Source organism: Lathamus discolor, chromosome 4 (assembly GCF_037157495.1).
Source record: "Lathamus discolor isolate bLatDis1 chromosome 4, bLatDis1.hap1, whole genome shotgun sequence".
Taxonomy (NCBI): domain Eukaryota; kingdom Metazoa; phylum Chordata; class Aves; order Psittaciformes; family Psittacidae; genus Lathamus; species Lathamus discolor.
Window position 1 is genome coordinate 53,608,741 of NC_088887.1, and position 26,961 is coordinate 53,635,701.

At 37.4% G+C, this 26,961-nt stretch overlaps 1 long non-coding RNA gene across 3 annotated transcripts; it reads left to right on the plus strand.

Moving 5' to 3' along the window:
* Positions 1 to 546: 546 nt before the first annotated feature.
* Positions 547 to 24,004, plus strand: LOC136012667 (uncharacterized). 3 transcript variants are annotated; one of them, XR_010611886.1, is made up of 4 exons: positions 547 to 649; positions 13,101 to 13,208; positions 19,614 to 19,876; positions 23,318 to 24,004. It is a non-coding gene; the product is annotated as an uncharacterized LOC136012667 (long non-coding RNA). The 3 variants fall into 3 exon arrangements; XR_010611885.1 differs by lacking the exon at positions 23,318 to 24,004 and having other exon boundaries at positions 19,614 to 20,129; XR_010611887.1 differs by lacking the exon at positions 23,318 to 24,004 and having other exon boundaries at positions 13,104 to 13,208; positions 19,614 to 20,129.
* The last annotated feature ends 2,957 nt before the right edge of the window (positions 24,005 to 26,961 follow it).

Genomic DNA, 26,961 nt, shown 5'->3' on the forward strand with positions numbered 1-26,961 from the left:
TGCTTTGAAGGATAAGGCACAGATTCTTTTGATGTTTGCAAATCCTACTTCTGGAAAAGAAGTTTGGCCATTATTCAAATTCTCTTCAGTAGCATTTAATAGTGGAAGGCAGCTGACCGGTTCAGTGGTAAGAAAGGTAATCATGTGAGGGATGATCAAAGAGGTTGAGAAAGGTAAATGTAGACAGTCTTTAACTTCTGTTTCCCTCCTTCTTTTTCCTGTTTTAATTCCATTTAGTACTTTGTATAGGATCATTGTGTCCTGTTTGAGCAGTTGAATGTTGTCCTGGGTTCAGCAGGAGCAGTCATTTTTCTCCTTCTTAGTAGCTAGTGCAGTGCTATGTTTTAATTTTTTGGCCTGGGAACAGAGCTGATAACGCTGATGTTTTTAGTTGCTGCTCAAATGTTTGGTCTGACCAAGGACTTTCTGAGCCTCATGCTCTGCCAGGGAGGAGGGGAAGCTGGGAGGAAGCAGAGACAGGACACCTGACCCAAACTGACCAAAGAGGTATTCCATACCACAGCACGTCATGCCCAGGATGTAACGGGGAGTTTACCCAGAAGGGCTGGTTGACTGCAGGGTTGGAGGAGGTATCGGTCGGTGCTCGGCTGCGGGGAGTGGGGCGAGTTATTGGTCGGCTGGTGCTGAGGTGTTGTAGTCTTTCCTCTTGTTATTTCCTTTATCATTATTATTATTGGCGGTAGCAGTAGTGGTTTGTGTTATACCTTAGTTACTAAACTGTTCTTATCTCAACCCGTGGGAGTTGCATTCTTTTCGATTCTCCTCTCCGTCCCTCCAGGAGCAGGAGGGAGGAAAAGAAGGGGGGGGAGTGAGTGGACAAGCTTTATGGTTGGGTTTAAACCACGACAAATGTAGAAATAATAATAGAATAGCACATAGTTCTCTTACTGTGTTCTCTTACACCATTAACTTTTTAATTATACTGATTTTAAAATATAAACAAAACTAGTATTAAATATCATGTAATTTCAATTTTCATTTTTAGGCATAACATAAATTTTGCTATTAAAAGGTATCTAATTCTGTCACCTATACCATATTTAGAATACCATAAGCACCCAGCTTTTAATTTTTAATTTGCTTTTACCACATATATTGGAGCTAGATCTAGAGGCATGTACTTAATAAACATCCAGTTTTATTCTTGTTGCTTTAATCAGGTTTATATTGTAGAAATGTGGATAATTATGTGTGGAAGATATATAGGGACATTTCATCATAAGCAAGTAGGTATGGAATAAATTGGTACATAACCTTTACTAAACCATTTAAAATTTTGAGTCTCAATTTACCTTTTGTAAATTTGAAGGAAGAATAGTTTTGTTTTATGTTTTCATTCTATAGATTTCTAGGGTTTTCAGATGAGAAACTGCATCCTTATACAATGTAAGAGAGAAAATTTTTATCTTTCTTGACTTGTCATCTTTTTGTTTATATCACCATCTGAAAATCGTGGGTAGCCTCTACTGGAACAAAGCTGTACAGGTACTTGGGGGAAAAGAGGCTAAGTGTGACTTTCTTCAGAAGGCTGAACTCTAACAAACCTGGCCCTGTATTCAACTCTATTATCAATTTAAAACTGGCAGTTTCTCAGTTTCTCCTCTGTAGGATGAGAGGACACTTTTAAGTTAGCAGGTATAAGACTTAGACTTAAACTGTAACTTTAACGTTACGGTTAAATCGTAATGTTTAAGCTCCCAAAAGGACATTCCTGAGAGCTTCAGGGACTGAATTTAAGAAATATGCATTTACTTAGAATAGTAAAGAGGAAAGAGGAAAAAATATATATCCATACTGCAAGATAGAGCACTGAAGGTAAGGGAAAAAGTAAGTACTTTTAGGAAGTTATTTATATCAGGAGTGACAGGAAATTCTTAGAAGTTTTCAGTTGATAGTCACAAGTCCATAGCACCTTGATTTATCACTGTGGCAATAAAGATTCTCATTTTTGTCTTTGAAACTTGAATTAAACATTTTTCTCATGTGAGAAATGTTTTAGGATTGTTTACTTTATATAGCCAGGAGACAAGTTTTCTGCAGCAGGTGTAGTAGCAGAATTTTTTCATTCAAGTTCTGTCTCTATTTGTAAAATTGTAAGTATTATATAAATGGCAGCAATTGACCATCATGATGCTTTAGTACCGGCACTCTCAGGTGATATCCATAAAGGGTGCAGATGGTCTCTAAAACAGCTGCCAGATCCTAATTAGTAAAGGTCAGAATAATGTCTGTCTCCATTAGTGCTCACTTGCTGACATGAAACAAAGCTTATATAAGTATTGTTGTTAATTCAGTATGCAAGGGTCTTTTAATGAAAATATAATATGATAAATTGCAAGTAAGTTGCCCAACTATCTTCCTGTGTGGTTAATCCATTTTAAAGTCAAGGTATATTTAGTGTTCATAATGTTTGCTTTGTTCGTTTGAATTGCTATTCATAATTGTATGCCCAAAAGTCTTAATCAGCAGCTTGATAATGTGCCAGGTGGTCTTAAGATGAGACTAGCGGTGTCTAGCCAAATAGTATAAGCCCCATTATTTGATGTGACATATGTTGAAGTGTCACTGTAGCACTGTGATTTTGATATAAAAATATTAGTTCAGAGGTATGGCAAATCGAGATGGATTTAATGACTTCTGAGTGTCAAATATGACTCTTGAACACAGTTTCTGCTACATGGTTGTGTTTGTCACTTAATGGTAAAAAGGGTTTGTTGCCTATGATTCTTTAATTTTAGAGCTCATTGCTGACGTATGTACACTGAAAAAGTGGAAGCTTAATTGAAGTGTGAAAAATTATTTCTATATGATAAATTCCTACTCTGTTTCTTTTGTGTGATCTTGCTTATCCAAAGACTGTCTGTGGAAATAAAGGGAAAGGGAAAGGGAGGAGAGGTAGAAGAAAAAAAGGAGGTAGAAGAGACAGATGCAGACAGGGAGAGTGAAGGGGAAGAAAATTTAGGAAAGGATAGGGAGGAGAAGGGGAAGGAGGAAGAGAAGGAGAATTTAATTTAGATGAGGGGACTGTAAAGTGTGTTATGCATGGTGGATGATTGACAAGACATTTTGAAATTACCGGGATACTAGGTAATAGTATACCAGGATGCTGAAGAAAGAAGTAGCAAGTTCAGTTTGGTATGTCTGTGCAGTGTATTAAGGGGAAGTTCAATGGTTTAAAGTGTCTTTTTATGTTCTCCCTCTGTCTCTGCTGTGATGAAATTGGAAAAGTGTTAATAAACTTCTAAAATATTGTTAGCTCTGCAGTCATATTTTTTTTTTCATTAGAGATCTCTGACTTGACCCTGAGATCTAGAAAGGGAGGGCTACATGGTCAAGGTTTGACATGTCTTAAGACAAGGTTCCCCTTTTCAGTGCCAGGAGTTTTCTCAGGGTAACTACTCTGCAGCTGGTAAAAAATATCCAAAATACTTCCTTTTGAAGAAATCTTCACTAGCCATAATTTCAGTTCATCCCTTTACTATCTGCCTATTGCCTGTCTTTGTGTAATGTTATCGTCACTGATTATAAACAGGGTTTTTTTACTACTTTTTATCTTAACATTTCTTCTTGTTCATCACCGCAACAGCATTAATGTTTTCTAACACAGCCTGTTACTGCTTTATTTAGTTGGCAGCCTGCCTCCAGCTATGTAGTTTTATTACCAGTAGCAGTTGAGATATGAGAGGTACATAGTTCCCAGTGGCAACAAATGTAAACAGAAAGCAAACAGACCTGTCTTAAGAAACCCGCAAAAGAAACAGCTGCTAACCAAAGAAACCACATGGGGCCCTAAATGAGGCAGCCTTCCTTTGATACTTCAGCTAGGCTAATTATTTTTACAGTTGGAAGGACATGCTCTCTTAAAAAGCTGTGGAGATGGATTTCTCTTTTCCTAAGATAAAACGTTGGTTTTGTGGCTACTTTTATCATAGTGGGCAGTATCACAAAAGCTAGCATTGTGCCAAGTGACAGAATACTGTTACAAGGGGAATAATGTTTTATTTCCTAACACCAATATACTATCTGTTCTGATTTACCTAATAGCCCTTTCATCAGCAAAGACATTCAGGTATAACCTGTAACTTTTTTTTGTGGCAAATACTATAGCAAATTAATCCCCCATTTCTCCTTTTTAACAAGAACTGTTTCAGACACAGGTGCCCTCTTTAAGCTGTGCACATCTTTGCTGCTGCATCATTTGCAGTGTAGCTTTGCTGTGAGATCGCTGTTTTCTCCGCAAGTCATTTCAGGGTGAGATTCTGATTGCAGAGAAACTATTAAGAGATGTTACTGCTTCGGTTTAATGTCAGGGTGAAGCAGTGTGTGTTTTTCTGTCTTCATAGAGACCAGGAATCAGCTGTTTTTCTGCTCACTGCTGGACCTTGCCCATGCTCTATAATCCTGACTTGTTTCAGAAGTACCAGCAAAGCTGCAGGTGCCATTCACATGGACAATAAAACCCTGGCAGGATTATTGTTAACCATTACGAGGTCAAGAAGATCACTTATTGCAATATTTGGTTTAGAGGGAGGACGTCACTTTTCTGTCATGTCTCACAGGGTAACTCTGCTAGTCGTCTTTCTCCTTAGCACTTTTCACACATCTGAAAGCCAGCCTTGGTCCTGCAGCTGACCTCAGCTCAGGACTGCGATTAGAGAGGATTAATGCCACTCTAAGGAAATACTCTTTTGGAGCTGCTTACCAGGAAGTTCTGGACACTTACACTGAGGCATGCATGTTGCTTAAAATGCCAGCATGTGTAAGCAGCAGAGCCTCACTGAAAAAGTACCAAGGCCAAAGGATTCTAAGCACTTAGGACTGTAAACTAAGACTTGGGGCAATATTACCAAATTTTTAAATAGAGGGAGGAAAGCTAGCATCTGTAAATTGCTGTACAAATGATGTCACCTCTGATATTGAGATACAGACCTAATAATTTTCTTTTTAAATCTGCTTCCCTGTGCAATGAGAGTACATATTTGAAGTATTTGGGGGCTTCCTTTGGATAAGAGCTTTTAATTTTAATGTAATCTATACTGCAGTTGAAAGAGAGATTTCTGGAGGAACCATCAGAAATGGCTGGCAATGTGTGGGGCAGTGGAAGAGGCATGTGACAGCTGTGGTGTTGAACATAATTTCTAATGTTGCTAAGCTATTCACTGGGCCTCTTTTCCTGCTACAGCTCCATTTGCCTGACTCTGATTTTCTTCATCTTTCTAAATGTGTTCACATTTGCCATTTATGCATTAGGTCCTTTTCAGAACAAACTAATCTATCATTTAGAAGATTTCATCAAGTATAGTTATTTTCTGCCTTTCAAGGTTCCTTCAAGCATGCAGATTTGTACTTTATTCTGAGTTAGCAGTTGTCCACAAAACTGAAAACATTGGTTAAACTTTCTGAAACCAATAGATCTTGCTAAATTAAAACATGCGGTTTTGAGCCGTTAGGCCTTCAGTACACAAAATGGTAACTGTAGAACTAATGAGAAAGGAGTTTACTTTATTGAGCAGTGAGAATGAAAATAAATATTACTCCTTTCTCCAGTTTGCAGTGTACTATCTTTAGTTTTGTTGTTTGTTTTTGAATTATGACCTTTGCAGCCAGGATGTTCCTGTAATGCTTTTAGTTTTAGTTTAATTTCATAGTTATATTGAAGAACACCAGAAATATAGGAAATATTAAAAAATTGTGTAGCAACTTGAACCTTAAGATGAAGTCACTACACATCAGGATTCATTACCCAGTTTGATATTTTAACATAGCTTGGCATTTTAACTTGCCTTACAGCATTAACAAGTGATTTGGTTTCTGTCATGTCTTGGGTTTAGTCTTATATTTTCAGTTAAAGTATGCTGCGTTAGTCTTGTGATGTTTCTGAAACATGTTCTGAAAGTGTTAGGAGAAGCTACCATCCAAGGCTTCCCTTTAGTTACTTACTTATTAACTAACTAATTAATTTTCTTACTTACTTATGTTAGTTGCAGAGATCCTAACTTTTGAACTATGGGCTTTGTATTGTATTACCACCAAAAGTGCTGTTAGATCGAATCCTTTAGTTGGGAAATGAGCTAAGTGTATAGGAGCAAGAAGTCTTAGTTTCCCTTTCCAGTGGTTTTCAGCCTAGACAATACAGTGAATGTAACTATTTATTTTGCTAATAGTGATGCGAAGGGTTAACTGATGTACAGGGTGGGTAGGGTTAAGCCGCTTGCTTAACAAGGTTACTGCTTACTCCTGCTAACTCAAGACATGCCTGCTCAACACTTAATGGTGCTTGCTGGAACAGGGTGGGATGACCAAGGCTATTGATAAGAGAAAGGAACAGAAACTTTTGTTCTCTGGACCCCTAAACCATCTAAAATCAGCTTTGCGGTTTGGGTAGTGACTAAATCACCAGGGAACATGCGCAACGACTAGAGATGAAAAGTTCAGGGAAGACTCGTTTGCTTCATCTTGAGAACCTCACCCACGACCACCAGGAGACACTACGCAAGCAAGGACCTTTTACCTCATTATAATATGAAGCAGGGATAGGTCATGAATATGCATAGGCATGTTGCATAACCTCATGAATATGTAATAGTTTAGAGGGTAAATAGGAAGGAGAACAACACCGAGGTGCACATGCCTTTGGAGGAGCGATTTCCCATGCTCCTCAGTGCTGAATAAAGCAAACCTACTTTACAACTTTAATGAGCTGTGGAGTCTACCCGTGTATCAAATAGCATAGACAAAAAATATCTTGGCTATTAAGCAGTACGATTTTCAGCCCATAATTTTCTTTTTTAAATTTCATGTTTTACTGGAACATACAGTGACATAATTAGTTTTATAAAACACTGTGTATATTATATATAAGATAAATATGAGGAAGTGACTAGGTGGAGGGATGATGGTAGAGCGGTAGATGTAGTTTTTCTTGATTTCAGTAAGGCATTTGATACTGTCTCCCACAGCATCCTCATAGATAAGCTAAGGAAGTGTGGGCTTGACGATCAAGTAGTGAGGTGGATCGAGAACTGGTTGAAAGGAAGAAGGCAGAGAGTTGTGGTCAATGGCGCAGAATCTAGCTGGAGGTCTGTGACTAGTGGAGTTCCCCAGGGGTCGGTGCTGGGACCGGTGCTGTTTAATATTTTCATCAATGACCTGGATGAGGGAACTGAGTGCACCATCAGCAAGTTTGCTGATGACACAAAACTGGGAGGAGTGGCTGACACACCAGAGGACTGTGCTGCCATTCAGCGAGACCTGGACAGGCTGGAGAGTTGGGCGGGGAGAAACTTGATGAAATTTAACAAGGGCAAGTGTAGAGTCTTGCATCTGGGGAAGAACAACCCCATGTACCAGTACAGGTTGGGGGTTGACCTGCTGGAAAGTAGTGAAGGGGAAAGGGACCTGGGGGTCCTGGTGGATAGGAGGATGACCATGAGCCAGCAATGTGCTCTTGTGGCCAAGAAGGCAAATGGCATCTTAGGGTGCATTAGAAAGGGAGTGGTTAGTAGGTCAAGAGAGGTTCTCCTCCCCCTCTACTCAGCCTTGGTGAGGCCGCATCTGGAATATTGCGTCCAGTTCTGGGCCCCTCTGTTCAAGAAGGACAGGGAATTGCTTGAAGGAGTCCAGCGCAGAGCCACAAAGATGATTAAGGGAGTGGAACATCTCCCTTATGAGGAGAGGCTGAGGGAGCTGGGTCTCTTTAGCTTGCAAAAGAGGAGACTGAGGGGTGACCTCATCAATGTTTACAAATATGTGAAGGGTAGGTGTCAGGATGATGGAGCTAGGCTTTTTTCAGTGATAACCAGTGATAGGACAAGGGGCAATGGGTGTAAACTGGAACATAGGAAGTTCCACGTTAACATCAGGAAGAACTTCTTTACTGTAAGAGTGACAGAGCACTGGAACAGGTTGCCCAGGGGGGTTGTGGAGTCTCCTACACTGGAGATATTCAAGGCCCGCCTGGACAAGTTCCTGTGTGATGTACTGTAGGTTACCCTGCTCTTGCAGGGGGGTTGGACTAGATGATCTTTTTAGGTCCCTTCCAACCCTTGGGATTCTGTGATTCTGTGATTCTGTAACAAGGACATGTGGGTTTTTTTTAAGATTTTTACTGTCTGTACCTTCCATATGATTTCTACAGCTTGGCAAGTAGCATATCTCCAGACATGGTAACTTGCTTTTTCTTTGCTACTTCAATTAAGCAAATCCAAAACTATTACATGAGCATCAATTTTGTTCACCAGTTAAATGTCTTTAACAATATTTTCCTCACAGCTTCATTCTGCTTACCAAGTACTAATGTACTTTTTATCCATCTAAAGGGCTAAGCATCTGTTTGTATGGTAAAGTTCCATTAGACCATAATAATCTCCAGTTAATTGCACAGAAAATATTTATTTCTCACACATCAAATTAATGAAACAGGTTCAGTGAGAAAACAATCACATCAGCTTGGCAAACAATAGCTATCAAGCTACCAAGGCATTCTTGGCAGAAATCCTGTATCTGGAAGAAATGTGCACCTTTGGGAATACTGTCAGCATTTAATTACCAGATGATAATGTTGTTGTTCTTAAGTTTATTATTGCTTTGTTTTGTACCTAGGAAGAATAAAATAAAAATTTGTTTTCATGAGTTTACTAATGTGCTGTGCCATAGCTACAACAGTATAATTGAAGAATGATCATTTTCAAGCTACCTCAAAGATCATTTAATATTAATATTAAGATTAATATTTTATTAGTATTCAGTATTCCTACAACACTTACTCCTCCTCATATATAAATGTGAAAGAAGCTTTTCAAACCCCCCACTTTGATTACTTTACAATAATGACTATCATTCCTGTCTAAAAGCAACATTAATGTTTTTAATGTGTCTGTGATTGTTTCATATCCCACACATATTTATGTATTCGCTTCCCAGCAGTGCTAATATTCCCTGTGCTGTGTCGTGTGTGAAGGCAATGCCACTATATTCAATTGCTTGTAACAACAAAGGATAATGATGCGTAGAATCATAAAATTTTTTGAGCAATCAGAAAGCATAACTTGATCTTTCACTATTTAGATTAATTTTGTTGCTATAAAATTCATTTGGTTTTTCTTAACATAAGTTTCTGAGACCCTCATAAATATTTAGTCTTGGTTTTGCGGACTTGGCTTTTTATACCATCTGCTTTTTCTGAAGCTTACCTAAAAGGAGGTGCATGGAATTTTTATCGCACATTAGGGCTTGAAGTCTGTCCATCAGTATTCAACTCTAATATCTAGGAATTAACTTTTTAAGTTGATTGAATTTGATGTCAAGTATCTGGACTTACCCTATTTTATTTTTTTAAAAAACATGGATGAAAACAATGATATTGTTGATTTACTTTCTCATTCCCCTTGAAACTCTTCAAATGACAGTTAAAAAGATTCCTTTATGTAAGGACCATTCACTCATTATTTACTATGTGAAGCACCCATAGAATTGTGTCCCTGGCTGAGTATAAAAATGTTATAGCTTTTCACAGGAGATATGGTCATTACAGATAAGGAGAGAAACCCTGAAAAAGAAAAATACATAGGATATTTAATTAAAATTTATATTTCTTCTCAAATGATGGTAAAAAAATGTCTTTTGAAAACAGGTCACTCACAGTTTTAAAGTCTTGTAATCTGGAAGGTTTTGGATAAGTTAGGACTTCAGGTCTCTGGCCCATGGGTTAAATAGTTTATATTATTTAGAAGTGAGGACTAGCCACACTGCATTTTTTTTAATCTAACTTAAATGATAAAGTCTGCTTTCTTACTATTGCATCAAATTTTTGTGATTTACCCTCCAGCAGAAGTGTTACTTATTCAAACCCAAAACTTCTTTGTGCAAAGTAAATCATGTAACAGCAACACAAATCAAAGCTTCCAATATTCTTAAGTATATAGTTATTGTACATATTTACATTACTGATGAAATACTGTGACATTACAGCGATGTAATATGAAAAAGTCAGTCTTAAAGCTTGAATATGTTGCTAGTTTTCAAATTTCCTTTGTTTTGGAAATGATTAGTTTTGGGGACATACAGCAAGCAATTTAAACCCAAATATAATGTTGTATATCTCTTAAAAAAAAAAAAAAAAACACCCCACCCCAAAATATCAGAAACCTGTGTTCTCTTCTCCAAATTCACATTGAAATTATGGATAGAAATGTACAACCCAGAAGATAATACCCTGTTACATACGTAACAATCTGTTCTTAAAACAACCTTTCTGTAGTATATATTGCTGCAGAATGGGATAGGGAAGTGTGGCTTGAAATTTTCATCTGCTTTCTTTAGGGGTGCCTTGTTGCATTTTTCTTATTACTAAGTATTAAACTTCTAGGGTGTAAAATCTTAATTAACACCATTCTATAGGTAAGAAACAAAGATGTATCATTAGAAGTTTGGTAACATTCAGTCAATGCAGAGGCAATACACAGCTTGCCCAGCTGAAGAAAAACATCTTCTTGAACCCATCCCCACTTCTCCCTCTCCCTCTTTCCCATTCCCACATATTACCTTTGTTATCCGTTATAATGGAGACATACTTGTGAGATGATGACCTAGCCCAAGTCAGATCTGTGAAGGAAAAAAAAATTACGAAAGATATTGGAAAAAAAATTACAAAAGATTAGAAAAAAAATTAAGCAGCACATGAAATAAAAGCAATATGTCAAATCAGCTTAAAGTGAATGTGAATATCGTGAAAAGTTTGTCACTAAGATAACAAAAACCAGCTACTCATTAGTAGCAGTATGGAACCACTGTTTGTCTGCTTCATATATTTTAGAAACCATAGTACTGTAACAGAAAGCAGAGCATTCTCAAGTAGCTCAACTGTGTCGTATCTAACACAATAGCATTGTGTAGTTGCTAAAGTGTATGAAAATGATCAGAGGATACAGAGTAAGAAAGAGAGAGGGAGAGAAAAGGAGAGGGAGAAAAGGAAATAAACAACTTTTCCAATGAGGAAATGAAGAGGTTGTGTACAGAAAATTCACAGTCTCCAGATCTGACTACAACTGACTCAATTTCTGCCTGTTGCTTCTGGGCTCATTACAAAGGTTGAAATTTTGAGGTGGCACTGAAACCCCTTGTCCAGGAGTTAGCTGTGAAAAAAATGCATGGACAGAAAGAAAGAGTGGATAGAAGGGTGGGCTTTTGAACGTCTTCAGTGAGAATTTCAGATTTTCTGTTAGACTTGTTACACTCCAAAACAAGATGACTGAGTGGTCTTTTTCAAAAACACTTTACTGAGATAGACCTTTCCTTACTTCTACTGGGTTGAATAAAAGGAGTTTATGAAGCTATCATCCTTGCTGTCTTAGTGTACCAATACAGATCTCATAAATCATGTTGCAAAACCTATCCCCTTTCACAGTTTTTAATGTTCCTCAGCAAGCGTTAATCTGCAGAGCTAATTCCTTTATTATAAGAAAATCTTGACACCATTGCAGAACACGAACAATTAAATATCTGCCTAGTTTTTATTGAAAAACTAGATCCAGCTTTACAAGATTTTTAAGTTAAATCCCCATGCAATCCCATCTCAGTCATTGAAAGGTGTTTTTTCCCTCACAAGAGTTGCCATGAAGATTTTAACACTTGAATTCAGTAGGTAAGTGAATGTATAAAATAAATACATCACTTTATTGTTATGTTTCATTTTCAGTTACACAATGTCTTAAATTCAAATGCAGATCTCCTACAATTACAGTTTCCTACTTCAGTTTTATACTAATGCAGCCATGCAATGTTCTTGTTGAACAGATATATTTTTTCAAGTGATAAAAAGATAGAGTTACTATTTCTTAGAGGTATGTGAAACTTGAAATTAAACATTTACCTACTCTGAGGCACAGGATGTTTCATTTTCTGTTACTGGGTTAATACTGAATGCATATTTCCTCAGTTTACCTGCAAAGAAGTTTGCACTGTATGGAAGGATAATTTTTGTTGTCAGAGAACATTGAGAAAACTTAAAGCTTTCTCCTAAGTTAGTCAGTAGAAACGTTTCTTCTGCTTTCAGCAAGACTAGGATCTCATACTTAATTTCCAGTAAGTTTTTATATCTCAAAACTATCTTTAGATCTATAGCATTTAGGAAACTGTCTTAGGAAAGGTCTTTTTGAAATCAGCCTAGCAAAATCCTTAACCTAGTGAAAGTTATGTTAAGTCTTCTGAAGCTTGGTAATCTTTCACTCCCTGTGTCTTTTTGGCTTTTTTTTTTTTTTTTTTTTTCTTAATTCAGAAAGCTTAAGGGTTAGCTCCTCAGTTCCTGTGAAATGTCCTGGATGAGTAGCTCTTGAGGATGAGCTGGTACAAGATTAATAAGTGCAGAACAGGTATATCCTGTAGACCTCCGTAGATAATGAACTGAAATAAGTTCAGCAAATTTGAGGTGTTACAACACTTTTCTATCATCATGCCTTTAACTTTTGTTTTGTGATTATCAAATATGCCAGAGTTAAATGCAGCTTTCTGAATTTGACAGCTGGAACACAAAACTTAAGGGGTAAAAAGAAGAGTAGCCAAACTTCCAAACACATTTGTTCCTAACTGAGATACAATTCACAGCTCTAACAGGAAATAGCTTTTTGTCTTTTCTCAAAGTTTTCAAAGGATTTCCTTAAACTATACCTATGACAAGAAAACTTGCATATGTAATTTTCTCTCCTCTGTCCATTCCTTCCATTTTGAATAAAATAACAGACCTGGCAGCTGAAAGCATAAAATCAAGAATTTATCTGTCTTATGTTATATACTCAATTTTGGGGGGAAATAAAAATTATTAATTTAATACTATAACCTTTCGTGTAGTTTTTCTATTAATCTTTCCTTTATTATCATTAAAAATGTCTTCTGTGTCTGATGTGATCATGATGCTGAAAAACAGAGGAGAAAAACGAGTGCCCCTTAAAAGGAGGTCTGTCTCCCAAAGAAAGCTCTGGGAAATAGTATGAATTACACATTGCACTGAATTCTGCCTTAACTGAAAATATCATTAGGGATTAGAGCTTTATAAATGAAATGTGTCAATCAATTGTTTTCTTCAGCAGTTATGGTGAACATACTTTGTGGCCAAGGAAGATAAAGGCACTACGAGTATTTGAAGGTGGTATTGTACAGCAGGAAAAACAAGTCAGAAAATGGCACGTCATTAGGTAAGAGAAGCTTCACATCAGCTGTTTTACCTTTTCCTGCTATACCCATAGCTCTTCCTGCTAACTTGTGTTCTTGTACTTGCATTTAGTGAAATCTGCACATCACAATTATGTTCTGCATAGCCAGAATGTCAGTTTATAACACAAATCATATTGATTTAACAGTAGGCAGTTCTAACAGATCTAGACATGTCAATGTGAGAATGAGAGCAGAAGACAGCCCTTTGTGTTGAAAGGATGAGAGCTCTGTTATTACACAGCTATGAGAATGATATTCTTCTAAAGTGAATAACCCCTTTGAATTTTGTTTTACTCAGTAAAAAGGTGGGAATTCCAAAGTTAAAAAAGAAATAAATGCACTGCCCATGTTATTGCTTGGTTGGTTGGTTGGTTTTTGTTTTTTGGTTTTTAGGGTTTTTTTTTTTGTTTGTTTGTTTTCTTGGTTTTAAAATTGGGATTTGACAAACCATGCACCCATGAACCTGTGAATATCAAGGTGTTTGCTGTAGACCTACCTCAGTCGTCAGTGGTACGAGATTATGAAATGCAACATTATTATTTGTGATGATAGAAGATGGGAAAATGTGAACAGATGTAATAAATTAGTATAATTTTCTTAATATAAAAATTGAGATTATTTTTGTGTTAAAAATTAAAAATACGTGAAGAATTACGCCAATTTTAGCCTAAAATTGAAAATTACTAAGGAAATTATTCTTTTCTTTTGCACCTTCTTTCCTTATCGGGAGAGAGACAGGTTATGAAATGCAGGAGATTTTCCAGACATTTGTTATTGTGCAGGTCACAGAAAGCATCCTAGTCTATCTCTTAGGTGAAAAGACTGAACCTTCTCTTTGCTACAGATCTCCTAAATACAATAGGCTGCTATTTTTGCAGTTTCAGTTTTATACTTTGAGTAGCAGGAACTGTCTAGGTTCAATGTTTCTTTCCAGGAACAGTTGATCCTTTCTCAGTAGCGGTTTTGTAGGGAAATTCAGAAAAGACTGGCATTATCAAATGTTTTCCTATGTTATCATGTAAAGAGAAACTCTGCTGGTTACTTAACTTTTGCTACCCTACCTCTTCTCCTGCCTGAATATAGTTTCATTCTTTATCTATTTTGCCTTTTCCAAACCAATTCTTACACTTGAATTCACTAGGCGCATACAATTTGGCTGCAGTATATCTGGAAGATTGATTTTCTTTTGCATTTATACATGCAGTAATAAACATTTCAGACATACACAAATGATATGAATCAACTTCCGGTTTGAACTGTATTCTGGCATTTATATATAAAAGCAGCAAGATAGGAAGAAAAATAAAATCTTAGTGAATGGGACCAATATTTCTTTTCTTTTCTTTTTTTTTTTTTTTTTTTACAGGAATGGATAGCTAATTCAGTATAATTCTGTACAAATATAAAATATAATTCTCATCTAGTACAGGTACAGTATTCTGTGTGCTCTGAAGAGGCTTATTCTTTTAAAAGTTATAAAGTAATTGGTTTCACAAAGAAACAATGTAAAAGAAATAAATTTGTAGAGCAATTATTTATGAATCCAATTAAATTTTTAATTTCACTGCAGTAGCCCTATTGACTTCAGGAGGGTTTGACTGCCATTTCCCCTTTTGTCTGCCAAAGAAAAGGGTTTCTCCCATGCCAGGAACAACCAGTTCAGTTCACAGACACATAGCATGCAAGTACTCTGAACCTCGGGAGAACAGAGGAAAGATTTCTCTTTGACAGAAGAAATCTGACCAAAAGGAAATTAGTTTGAAAAACAGTTGTGGCTTTTTATATTTAAAGAACTTACCATTTAGGTAAGTCAAACCAGAAATTACTGAGTCTCCATTATTGTGGGTTGGGGTTGTTTTCCTTTCTCAAGGATCAGGGAACACCTTCACCAGTACCTGACAGGGAATATTTTAATAAAAAGACTTGACTTTTATGATCTTTTTGTAAATGAGTAGGAAACAGGTGTGGAACAAGGAACACACAGCGTCTGAGTGATTGTTGTCCATTGGGCTGTGAAGTGCAGGCAATGAAAAAACACTGAAGAATGTGAAAAACTTTAGTTTTAGTTGCAGCTGCACAGTTGGGAATCTGTCTTAGAGTTCTCAATATCATCTCAAAGATTTACTAGCTCTGTGCAGCAGTTACCAGAGACTGCACTATCCATGTATACTTCCTGGAGGTGTCCAAACTGCCGTCACTGGGATGAAGACAACCTTGACTGCAGCCTTGACTGCATGAGTTGAGTGCCAAACAGACAGGTTGCTTTTCACCATCTTTCCTATAATGCTCCTGAACCTTCATGCCGGCAGCTAACTGATAAGAACTTTATGTGATAAATACTGGTTTCGCATTCGAAAGTGCTTTTTGGTATCAGAAAATTCAGAAACAGTGCTAAACACTGGGCAAAGCAAAATGTTTCAAGAAAATTCTATTTGAAAATTCTATTGAATGAATTATTTGACAAATAATATGCTTGTGAATTATGTAACAGTTTTCTAAAGGCAGTATTGTAGAAATGTTCCATAATATCTGTACTTTCTTTAGATAATTGCAAATAACTTTGCTAGGACACTTTTTGTGTGGTTTTGGTTTGTTTCAGTTTTGTGTGTGTGTGTATGGTTTTGTTTGTTTTGTTTTTTTAAGTAAACAGCTTCGTGTATGTCTGGTTTTGATGGCTGATAAACATGGCATCTGTCAATGGGATCATAGGTTTTGGACATTACAATCCATTTACTGTATGTAAGAACTGATTCTTACCCACTTTCATTCATTTCAGTAGTTACTGAAATGGTGCAATTTATCAAAATTTATTTTGTCGCAATTGTTAACTTGTGGTTATCAGGGATATCATATCAAGTTTTACATTCCTTTCTTGTTACACTGCAGAACAAAACAAACCCTTATCTGTACTCCTTAAATTTAATGCTCATCATGCACAGAGACAACACTTTTGTTTTTTAAATTAGATGGAAGATGCAGCCTCCACTTAAACAGAAGTTCTTTAGTAACAGTTGGAACTTGAAGAAGAAAGCAGGATATTATATTTATGCTATGTTATTGCTAACATGAGGCCATATTTAAATACAGATTCAGTATTTGATCAAACGAGAACATTGCATGAAATAAATAGGTAATTTCTAACAGTATAAGAAAGGAACTAATTGTCCCAGAAGGCAGCACATTAAAAATGGCATGTCTAGAACCATCTGGACAATATGGAAACTTATGATCCTATGTTGGAAATCATAGTTCTTTTCAATCCCCCTTCTTAGAGCATCTCCGTCCACAGATGGAATTGTTTCCTGAGGACAAGTACCCGGAAGCATTTTTGGAAAATGGAGTAGAATGGGACTTAAATTCCTGTCAAAAGTCAGCAAAAAGTCAGGTGTCTGGAAGAACTTCCAGCATTTCAGAAGAATAGGCTCTCTTTTCTGGTCATCTGGATGTATACAGCGTCTCAGCAAGCATTTCTAAATTTTTTTCCAGAATTTGAAAAGGAATTTAAATACTGTTTTTCAGTTTACTGAATTGCTTCATGCCTGCAGGTCATAGCATAAGGCCCTGCCAGATGATGATTCACTTAATTATTCTGCTTTGGAGACTCTGTTTAACATTGGATAATGGTGCTCCAAGCAGAAAAGACCATCAGATAGTCTGTTCTGCTTGGTTTACAGATTAAATATATCACAACTGTTTCTTCTAATTGCGTATCTAAAAAAAATATTCCTGAGGAGAGCTGTGGTGGCTAAAAATTGTGCTGGAAGGGTAGCACATAGTTCCTGGTGCACTGAGGAAACGTCACCAGAGCATCTCTTTGCCTTTTGATTTGTGCAACTCTGCCAGGGATGGATTTACAAATATTTATGCTCAAGAAGCAGAGGAAACATGGAAAGCAGAAGAGAAAGAAGATGTTGAGCTATCAGCAGGGGAAGTGAGGTTGTGTTCTCTTTTTCCAAGTGAATCTGTAAGAGTGCAAAATGAGTAAATTTGAGGTAATGCAAGTAAGACATAACTCTGATAAACAGGAGTAGTTTTTTTCCAGTGGATCAGTCTTTTTCAGTTTCAGCTTCCTTTCCATCAGAGCTAAAAGCTAAAATGCATTGCTGTGAAACATAAATTCAAGATAAAGAGAGTGTCAGGCAGGAAAGCACTCCTCCCTTCCGGAAAGAGGGGAACAACAAAAGTGAACAGGCACTGGGACAGATGCTTGCCCTCATATGGGTAGCCTGACTAGAAAAAAATGAAAGACCTTGTTATGTGCCTTCTGTGAAAACAATTGTGGAGATACTTCTTTCCAAGTGAAAGATAAGTAGCATTCTGATAATAATGAATGTGTAATTAGTTACTTAGTAGAAAAGACCAAAGATGAGAACTTAATGGTTCATCTTGTCCTGAGACAATTTAGTTGTTAATATAATGATGGTTTGGTTTGTGTTACTATCTTAATGAACCTGAGTACTTGCAACAATACTTGAAATTGTTTTCAAATTTAAGGTTTCCTTCTGCTTGGAAGAGAAAACATGCTCACAAAATTATGAGAATCATAAATCATAATAATAATGCTGTAGTCTTACATTAGAAATTCATCCAAGTTCTTGAGGTTATATTTAATAATTAACAACTGTAAAATCAGTTACTGCTGAAAATTACTGAAGCAATACTTTAGTCTTTTTGTTATTTATTAAAAACTAACATGCAATGCTTACATTTTGGAAATATTTACATTTGGTATTTAATAAAAGTTCATTAAAAAAAAAAATAATCTGGCTTTATACACTTAGCAGCTGAAAATAAAGCAAGGAAATATGTTGTCATTCAGAAATGTTCACCAGCAAGTCTTGGCCTGTTTATCCTTTCCAGTGGAAAGCCATTCTTGTACTGAACAAGGAGAATAAAATGTGTTTCTGAAGTTTGTCTAAATATTTCCGTGTTCTTGCCTATCTTGGCTTTAACCAGAAGCCCTAGATAACCTAGATTTCCTAGTTTAGTTACTGAAAGATGTTATTATTTGCCAATACAAGATTTTAGGTTTCAATACAAGTGCTACAATAGCTGCAGTGCAACTGCTGGTTGAAAATATGCCTCTTTTCTTCATTATTGAATAAGAATGCAGGAGAATTCCTCAAACATAAAAAAGTCCCAAACTTGAAATAAGTCTGCTATAAAACAGAAACGAGAATAAAACAGTTATTTCTGCTTAGCGCGATACTCTCCAGATATTACTCAGCTGCCATCAAAATACCCTGCTAGTCTAATATTCACAGACATTTACCAGACCATGTTGAAACAGTCACCAGCATTAACATGTATACATGCTGGAATAAGAACTGAAAAATTACTCTGAAAAATTAATGGGCATCTTCAAGTTTTGCCATGTTAACACATAATTTTTATCTGGGACATATGCATTTTGAATAGGACACACTGAAGTTTTCAAAAACATAGGAGAAGTTCAGATAACTGTATCCATTTTGCCATGATCTAATTATTTGCTGCCTACAACTCATCAATCTCTTCCTGTGCCAGATACTATTTCTTCAGAATCTCTGCTCATATTCAGATTTTTAGACAAAAGCACGTTCAACAGTTTTGTCATTTCAAATTTTTAGTTGCATGCAAAATTATGGGTATCAGTTTAGTAAAAAGAATAGTTCTGTGTGCAATTTGCAAAATACTGTAATTCATAATTTCTCACATTGTCATATTTATGATGGTTTTGTTTGCTGGGGTACTTTTGCATTCACTGTTCCACTTTTCGTCTGCATAAATTATGTTTGTAACAACATAGTCATAAATGACTATGACTATACTGTGCCGGCCTACTGAAACAATTTCATCATGAGCACATGCCCGAACATAATGATCAATCCCTTTTTATACACAACAAAACTAGTGCTGATACATAATTAAAAATAACCTTTACCTTTTGACTGTAATTCTTTGCAAAAAAAAATTTGCCAGTAATCTTAACATGCCTTGAGTAGCATTTAGCTTTGAATTCAAAATGTGAATAAACAGGATACTATTTTTTTAACATTGTCAGGTTTTTAACAAACAAGTTTGAATCCTTAACTTGTCAACCAGTCTAGTAAAAAGATAAACCACATTATAGTTACATTTAAATACACTAAGAACAAATTCATTCAGAGGAAAATGTTTCTAATTCACCTCTTTGTTTTGTATAAACTCACATACTATGTCAGGACATCCATCTGTCTCTCTCCCTTTCTTAAAGATGCTGAGAAGCTCAGGGTCTGTGCTCAAATACAGTTGTATTTCTTCTATTTCTAGGTCTGTATTTCTTGCTTTGCTGTGTTTTCAAGTGTTACGTGGTCTTTTTCCTCAGTGGGAGACAGGAGCTTATTCAATATTTTTCTCCTTCACAGGCTATAGTTGCGGGGGCAGGTCAGCTGCCACTGGGAAGAGGAGAGACATAAGAAACTTAAGAATCATTCAGGGCCACAGCCTGAAGGAGGAAACCAGAAAGCAGCAAATGTGAAGAAAGCCACTGTCTACCTCTCAGAGAAGTTTGTCTATAGAGGCTTCTTTTGGCATATGCCCACCCCTTGGTCTCTGCAGGTAGCTTTCTCAGAGCTGGAGCAAACTTAACTGAGTTCAAATAGGAAAGAACATACAAGGACAAAATACTGTGAGAACCAGTTCCTTTTTTTCTTGAAGGTTTTGGGTTTTGGAGGAAAGGAAAATAGCTTTTTTTTTATTTTTTTTTTTTATTTTTGAGTTCTTGGCTAGGGAAGACATGTATGAAAAAAATAAAAATGCTTTACTTAATTTCCAGCCTCTTCACTGGTATAAATTACAAGAAAATAGCATTTCCACAGGGTCTGGCAGAGGATATTGAAACAAATGAAAGTAATGTCATTTTCTACTGTTTGAATAAGAAGCCTGTGTACTGCTGGCTGTGAAATTTGTCTTGGATAGCTAATGGCTAGAATTACCAATTTTCTACCCATGCAGGAATAAGCCTTGTTTATGAGGCTGAGCTGATACTGCAGCTGAGTGGCTGCCAGCTGCAGTTCTGTATGCAGCTTGAACCAGGCTGTGCTGCTGTCACCACCCAGCAGACCAAAACAATACAGAAAGACATGGTCCTGACTCCAAAGCCAGGTGAAATGGATCATTACAGTTTTTACACTGATTATGCAAAATGTTAGTATTAGACTACCTCTTGGAGTATCACAGTACTCGGCCAACCAGATGAGCAGTTTATTCTGGTGCTGCAAGAGTTCAGGGCCCATACAAAGCTATTTGTGATGCCTGGCTGTGCAGGAACTTTGGCATTTTTGGGAGCAGTGGGTGTTTACATTGTGCTATCCAAAGTGAAGATTTGACACGATTCACAGATGGTGTCTTTTGGGGGAAGGGGGTCCAGGCCTTTCATCCATGTATGAAAACCTTTGAACTTGGAAAACATAGTCATTGAGAGTATATTTGCAGTGAGGGTTTATGGCATCTATAAATCTGCAGAAGAAGCTGTCTCTAGGAGGGCATTAGCTTTCATTGCCACTTGATACATTGCCACCTTACTTTACAACACTGATTTTGTGGGAGGCAGATGAATTGTAAGCATGATGTGTGCTAGAAAGGGCTTTAGGCACAGAGGGTTATCAGGAGATATGCTAAGTGTGCTTACATGGATTCGTTCTAGAACCAGAACTTACTCTCTGGAACCAGCTATACGTGGACATAATTGGTTTTTGTATTCTTTGTATCATCAAGTTTTTCACTACAAGCAGAACCTCTTCTCTTTGTCCCTATTTTGAAATTACAAAATCCAGTTTTGCAGGGGATGTGCTCTGTTCATATTCTTGCAGACATCAGACAATCCTCTATCAAAACTATTTACAGTTTATTGTATGAAATAAGCTGATTTCCAATGTGGGACAGTGGATACAGAAGAAAAGAAAAGCCCGACAAAACAAAAATGGCAAACATGCTCTGACCATTGTCAGACTTTTGCTACTGACCATAATAGCAAAGTGTTGCTCCCTGGCTGAATTACTCTGAAATCTGAATCTATATGAATTGATGAATGATCAGTTGCATTCTCTTACTGACATTTGCTACTATGCATCCTGTGTTTGAGAAAATAATTTCCTTTTTCACTTCATTGTGGTTTGATTATACCTGTGAATCTAGCCAGTGACTGCTGTCATTTGTCTCATCAGTCTGGCAGGCTGCAGAGGTGAAAAAACTTTCAGTTACTTTGTGGTCTGTATTGATGAAAGTCAGGCTTTATGGGCCAATTTATGACTGCTTATGTCCATACTGTTCAAGGTTACAATTATTCTTGCTGTTGCATTTTCACTGTTAAAGGCAATCAGAACTATGATTCTGAAAACTGTAAGATGACCACTTCTGACAAATGTATGCAGCCTGACCAGCATCACGAAACAACCTCTATAATACCACCCTTGCAAGAATTGCCACTTTCCTATACTTGGCTGTTGTTGATCCCATCCTTTATCTAGGTTCATTGCCAACAGCTAAAGTCAGAACTACCATTCACAACTATGTGCAACATGAATTGGTTTATAGTCACTGAGTCAAAACTTGACAAATTGTTGGGACTGTATGCAGAGGTGAAGTTATTAAAAGTAAATTGCCATGAAAAGAGAGGACTGTAACAGGTTATAAGGCAAACTGCAGGGTAGAAAAATTATTTTAACTGCTAACAATCCACTTTTCATGCACGTCTACCTCCTTCTCCATAGCTTTTCCAAGTCCAAGTCTGGACTTCTGCAAAGATTTTGACACTGTCCCACATGACATCCTTGTTACTAAATTGGAGAGGCATGTATTTGACAGATGGACCACTTGGTGGACAAGGAATTGGCTGGATGGTCAAATTGAAGGGGTTGTGGTTAATGGCTCGATATCCAAGTGCAGAGCAGTGACAAGTGGTGCCCCTACAGGGGCTGGCACTGTTCATCTTTGTTGGCAACACGAACAGTGGGATTGATGACACCAAGCTGTGTAATGTTGGCAACACGCCGGAGGGAAGGGATGCCATCTAAAGGGACCTTGACAAGCTTGAGAGGTGGGCCTATGCCTCCTGTAGTTCAAGAGGTCCAGTTGCAAGGGAGAGCAGACGGCCTTGGTGGTGCTGGTTGATGAGAAGGTCAATACAAGCCATCAATGTGCTCTTGCAGGCCAGAAAGCCAACCATATCATGGACTGCCTCAAAAGTTTGACCAGCAGGTTAAGGAAGGTGATTCTCACCCTCGGCTCTTGTGAGACCCCACCTGCAGTACTGTGTTCAGCTCTGTGGCCCCCAACACAGGAAGGACTTGGACCTGTTGAGGCGAGTCCAGAGGAGGGCCACAAATACCATCAGAGAGTTGGAGCACCTCTCCTGTGCAGACGGGCTGAGAGAGTTGGGCTTTTTCAGCCTGGAGAGGAGAAGGCTCTGGAGAGACCTTAGAGCAACTTCCAGTGCCTAAAGGGAGCCTACAAGAAACCTGGAGAAGGGCTTTTAACAAGGGCATGTGGTGACAGGACAAGGGGGAATGGCTTTACATTTGAAGAGGTTTAGATTAGATGTTAGAAAAAGATTCCTCACTATGAGGGTGATGAGGCACTGACACAGGTTGCCCAGAGAGGCTGTGGCTGCCCCATCCTTGGAAGTGTTCAAGGGGAGGTTGAACAGGGCTTTGATCAACAAGGTCTAGTGGAAGGTGTCCCTGTCCATGGCAGAGGGGTTAGAAGTAGATGATCTTTAAGGTCCTTTCCAACCCAAACCAGGCTTTGATTCTGTGACTGATTCTGTGATTTTATGATTCTATTCTTGTTTTTCCAGAATCTCTTCCAACACTCATCTATTCATAGGTATGCCAACAGGTAATTCAAACCTACATCCATCAATCTGCACAATCCCTCTTCCCAGCTTCCTGCCTCTACCTCAAGATTTGTTTGGGTTTAATTTTGTTTGTTTGTTTTTTGTTTTATTTTCCTTTTTTTTTTTTTTCCCTAGTGCTCTGATTCTGAGTACTAGGAACAACAAGTGGGGTATTTTCATGACCTAGTGTTAAAGGCCCCATTTTTTTCACTGCATTTGCTTTTTTTCCTGCAGACTGCACACTACTCGGAATTCCTTTTCCTAAGGAGCCATTATCAACTCTCATAAACCAGCTTTGAGACTGCTTTCAACTCACTGAAGTCAAAAGAGAGTGAAAAATCTTCATTGTTCACACTTTCAGTTTTGCAGAGCTCTGACACTGAAAGATATGTATTCAGTTATTGAGACACATCAAAGAACAAAGAAAATATGGTGGCCAGCAATACCTGATTTCACGCAGTGTGCAAGGCAAATTACTTTTTACAGTACACTGTGCTTAAACCAACCTGAGCTGCTTTCCAGAAATGCCAGCAGTATTGGAATGGCATTAGAATATCCATCTTAAAGTTGAACTTAGGTTTGAACTCCATCAAACAGAAATTGCTTCGAAAAAAAGGAAACAATAGGTTAATACAGGGAAGAGCAAAACAAAACTTTCCATTAGTTTCTTTTATTTGTGTTACTGCTTTGCAGTTGTAACAAAGGACAGGTCTAATTCTCTTTATAAAGTGTGACTTTGGTATATTTATAACTTCTTCACAGCAATCCAAGTAAGTGAACAAACTTCAGACTTCACATTAATTACTGAAAGAAAATTGAGTGCGAAATGGCAAGTGTTGCATATAGCCCATCTGCAGTGTTTGGGGTTAAAACCAGGGACACTGCAGCTTAGATTAAGCATTGCTACTAAGAAATCAGTATTCAAATGAAACATCATGAGTGGAGTATCTGACTCTTTGTATATCTTCAGATTACCTTAGTGTTTTCTTTGGTGATCAGCTCCTTTCAGAACAATGCAGCTCCAAAATCAATAATTATTCTTCAGATATCAGTAATGGTTAACCTTTAATATATGGACTATAAGTCCTTGGCCAGGATTTGAAATTAAAATCTTTCAGAGTTGGAAAAGAAAAAGGGCTTTATTTACCTTCTACTGGAGTGATCCTTTTGTTTGGGGTTTTTTTCTTTATTTTTATTACAATAATAAAATGTTTCACATATCAAAACTTGTTTTAACTGAATGTGTTCAGAATGAACAAATCCACTTACAGTCTTGAGTGATACTTAAAGTAATTGTAGAAGGTATCTCATATAAGTTAATTCTATTTGAATTTTATTTTAACTTATAAATGAGTATAAATGAGAACAGAACTCTGCAGCTGACCATGTCCTCTGCTTCAGTGAAATAGGGTGAATCCTTTCACAGCTGCACTCTGATGTGACATGTAGTCCCACTCCCTCAGCAGTCCTTCACCCCAAAATAGTCCTTGCAGAACTCCCCTTCATGGAATAGGTACCTCATGGTGTTTGTGGCAGAAAAGGATGAAATAAAGAAATTTAATATTCTTGTTGACTTAGGTGGTACCAGGAACAGGACTTTGTATGTGTGAACAGTAACAAAAAAAAAATCCCCTACTGAAGAAGATTCATCTATGTGCAAATTTAGTATTTCTGAAACCAGCCGCATACACATATTGCCCAACCATGACGACACAGGAAATCTGTGCAAGTATTATATGGTGCATAGAGGAAGTGATCAGGCTAATATTTCACTCTCTTCTTTGTTTCTGTAGCACAGACAAAGGGAGAATGTTGCATCCCAGTGGAGTCCTTACAAAATAGCTAAAGAAAAATTATAATGAACACATTTATGTACTACAGGATTCAGGTTTCTTTGTTTTGATTCCTGTAAAACTTGCATGGTAGGTTTCTGCCCAAGGCTGGCTAGCGGGCATAAGCATTTAAGCTTAAGCACACTTGCCTAAAAATTACTGCAGGGAGACAAGATCACGTCTGAGCTCTGAATGATAAGAGGTTCTTGCATACAGGTTTGTATCTCAAGGTCATTGGTCTTCATTTAAACAGTAAAACTGAATGATTTTGAACAAAAAAAATCTGATTTTCTGTCCTGTGCTTGGTGAATGCTAGTGGCATTCTGACTGGGGGGGGGGGGGGGGGGGGAAATCTGTGTGATTTTACAACTGGAAGACTATTCCAGTTAAAAATTTGGCATGTCATTTCAAAACAAAGGAGGGTTTGCAACAGCACATTAATTATTTGGATTTTTTGACTTTCTAGTTGTGAAAGTTTTCTGTCAGAAGCATGGGGAAAACATCCTTGATTTCAATTTTATTCACTTTAACTCTTGCTGCACTTGCAGTCATTAAACTTTTTGTCTAGAGCCTCTAGATAAACTTTTTATCTGAACCCTAGTGTCCACTTTTTTATAGTATATATAGTTTGATAAATGATCAGTGCTATGTCTTTCCTATCTTAACCCTCGGTTGTCTTATATTCATTTTTTTTTGTTTCTTCTCTCAGTATGTCACAGCTGCAAAGATGGTGTACCATATTAAGATCTGTGTTTAGCTTCACAAATAGATAATATGCAGATGCTAGAACCACTAGACATAATAACTGCATTTGTTAATGCTTTTTTGGACAGAAAAATGTACATAGCTGTGAAGTACTATATTTTTTCCAGGTAATATCAACTGCAGTATGTTCAATGCTACATTTGCTTTAACAGCAAATAAAGCCACTTTTAAATTTGGGAGGAAAAACAAATTAATGCAAAAAATACAACAGAGGTGAAGCAAACTTTCTTAACCACTATTGTCCCATATAAATCTAATAAAAGGCAATTGTAGATAGTAGAATTGGACTACTTCATTTTAGAAGTTAGGGGTAATTGCTTTTTGCATTGACATGTAAGAAAGATGGTGCCCGAACTAGGTGAATTACTTGATCTTTAAAGGTAGTTTTAGGTGTGTAAGCTCACTGTTAAAAAACTTTTTCCATTCAAAAATATAACAATCACTAATAAGATGATAACTATAGCTCTGTATTAACTCATGCACTTGTCATTTTGAGTTCCTCATTATGGTTATGTGAAAGGTTTTGGGTATTGAGGTATCGGCATTTCCATTAATTTTAGGTGAGGGAGGTGTATATCATAGAATTGCAGGCTGGTTCGGATTAGAAAGGACCTTAAAGACCATCTACTTTCAATCCCTCTGCCATGGACAGGGGCACCTTCTACTAGACCAGGTTGATCAAAGCCCCTTTCAATCTGGCCTTGAACACTTCCAGGGATGGGGCAACCACAGCTTCTCTGGGTAACCTGTGCCAGTGCCTCACCACCCTCATAGTGAGGAATCTTTTTCTAATATTCTAATATTCACATATTCCTCCTGTTGCTTGGCATTCTCTGTAGACCAAACCAGTAGAACTAAGGTGAGGCAGAATTATTCCCTTGCTTTCTGATGGCAAGGTAAGACTTCCATGTGTGTCTGCCCAAGCTGAGGAATGACTGCTTGGGAAGGGTGGATAAAAAATACAGAAAGTTCACTCAGCATGGGGAATGGTTTAGGCCATTGCCCCTGGAAAACACAAGTTATACTATTTATCATCTAAACCTCTTCAAATTTAAAGCCATTCCCCCTTGTCCTATCACTACATGCCCTTGTAAAAAGTCCCTCTTCAGATTTCTTGTAGGCTTCATTTAGGTATTGGAAGGGCTGAACAAGCCGAACTCTCTCAACCTGTCTGCACAGGAGAGGTGCTCCAACCCCCTAGTCATCTTTGTGGCCCTCCTTTGGGCTCTCTCCAACAGGTCCAAGTCCTTCCTGTGTTGGGGGCCCCAGAGCTGGACATAG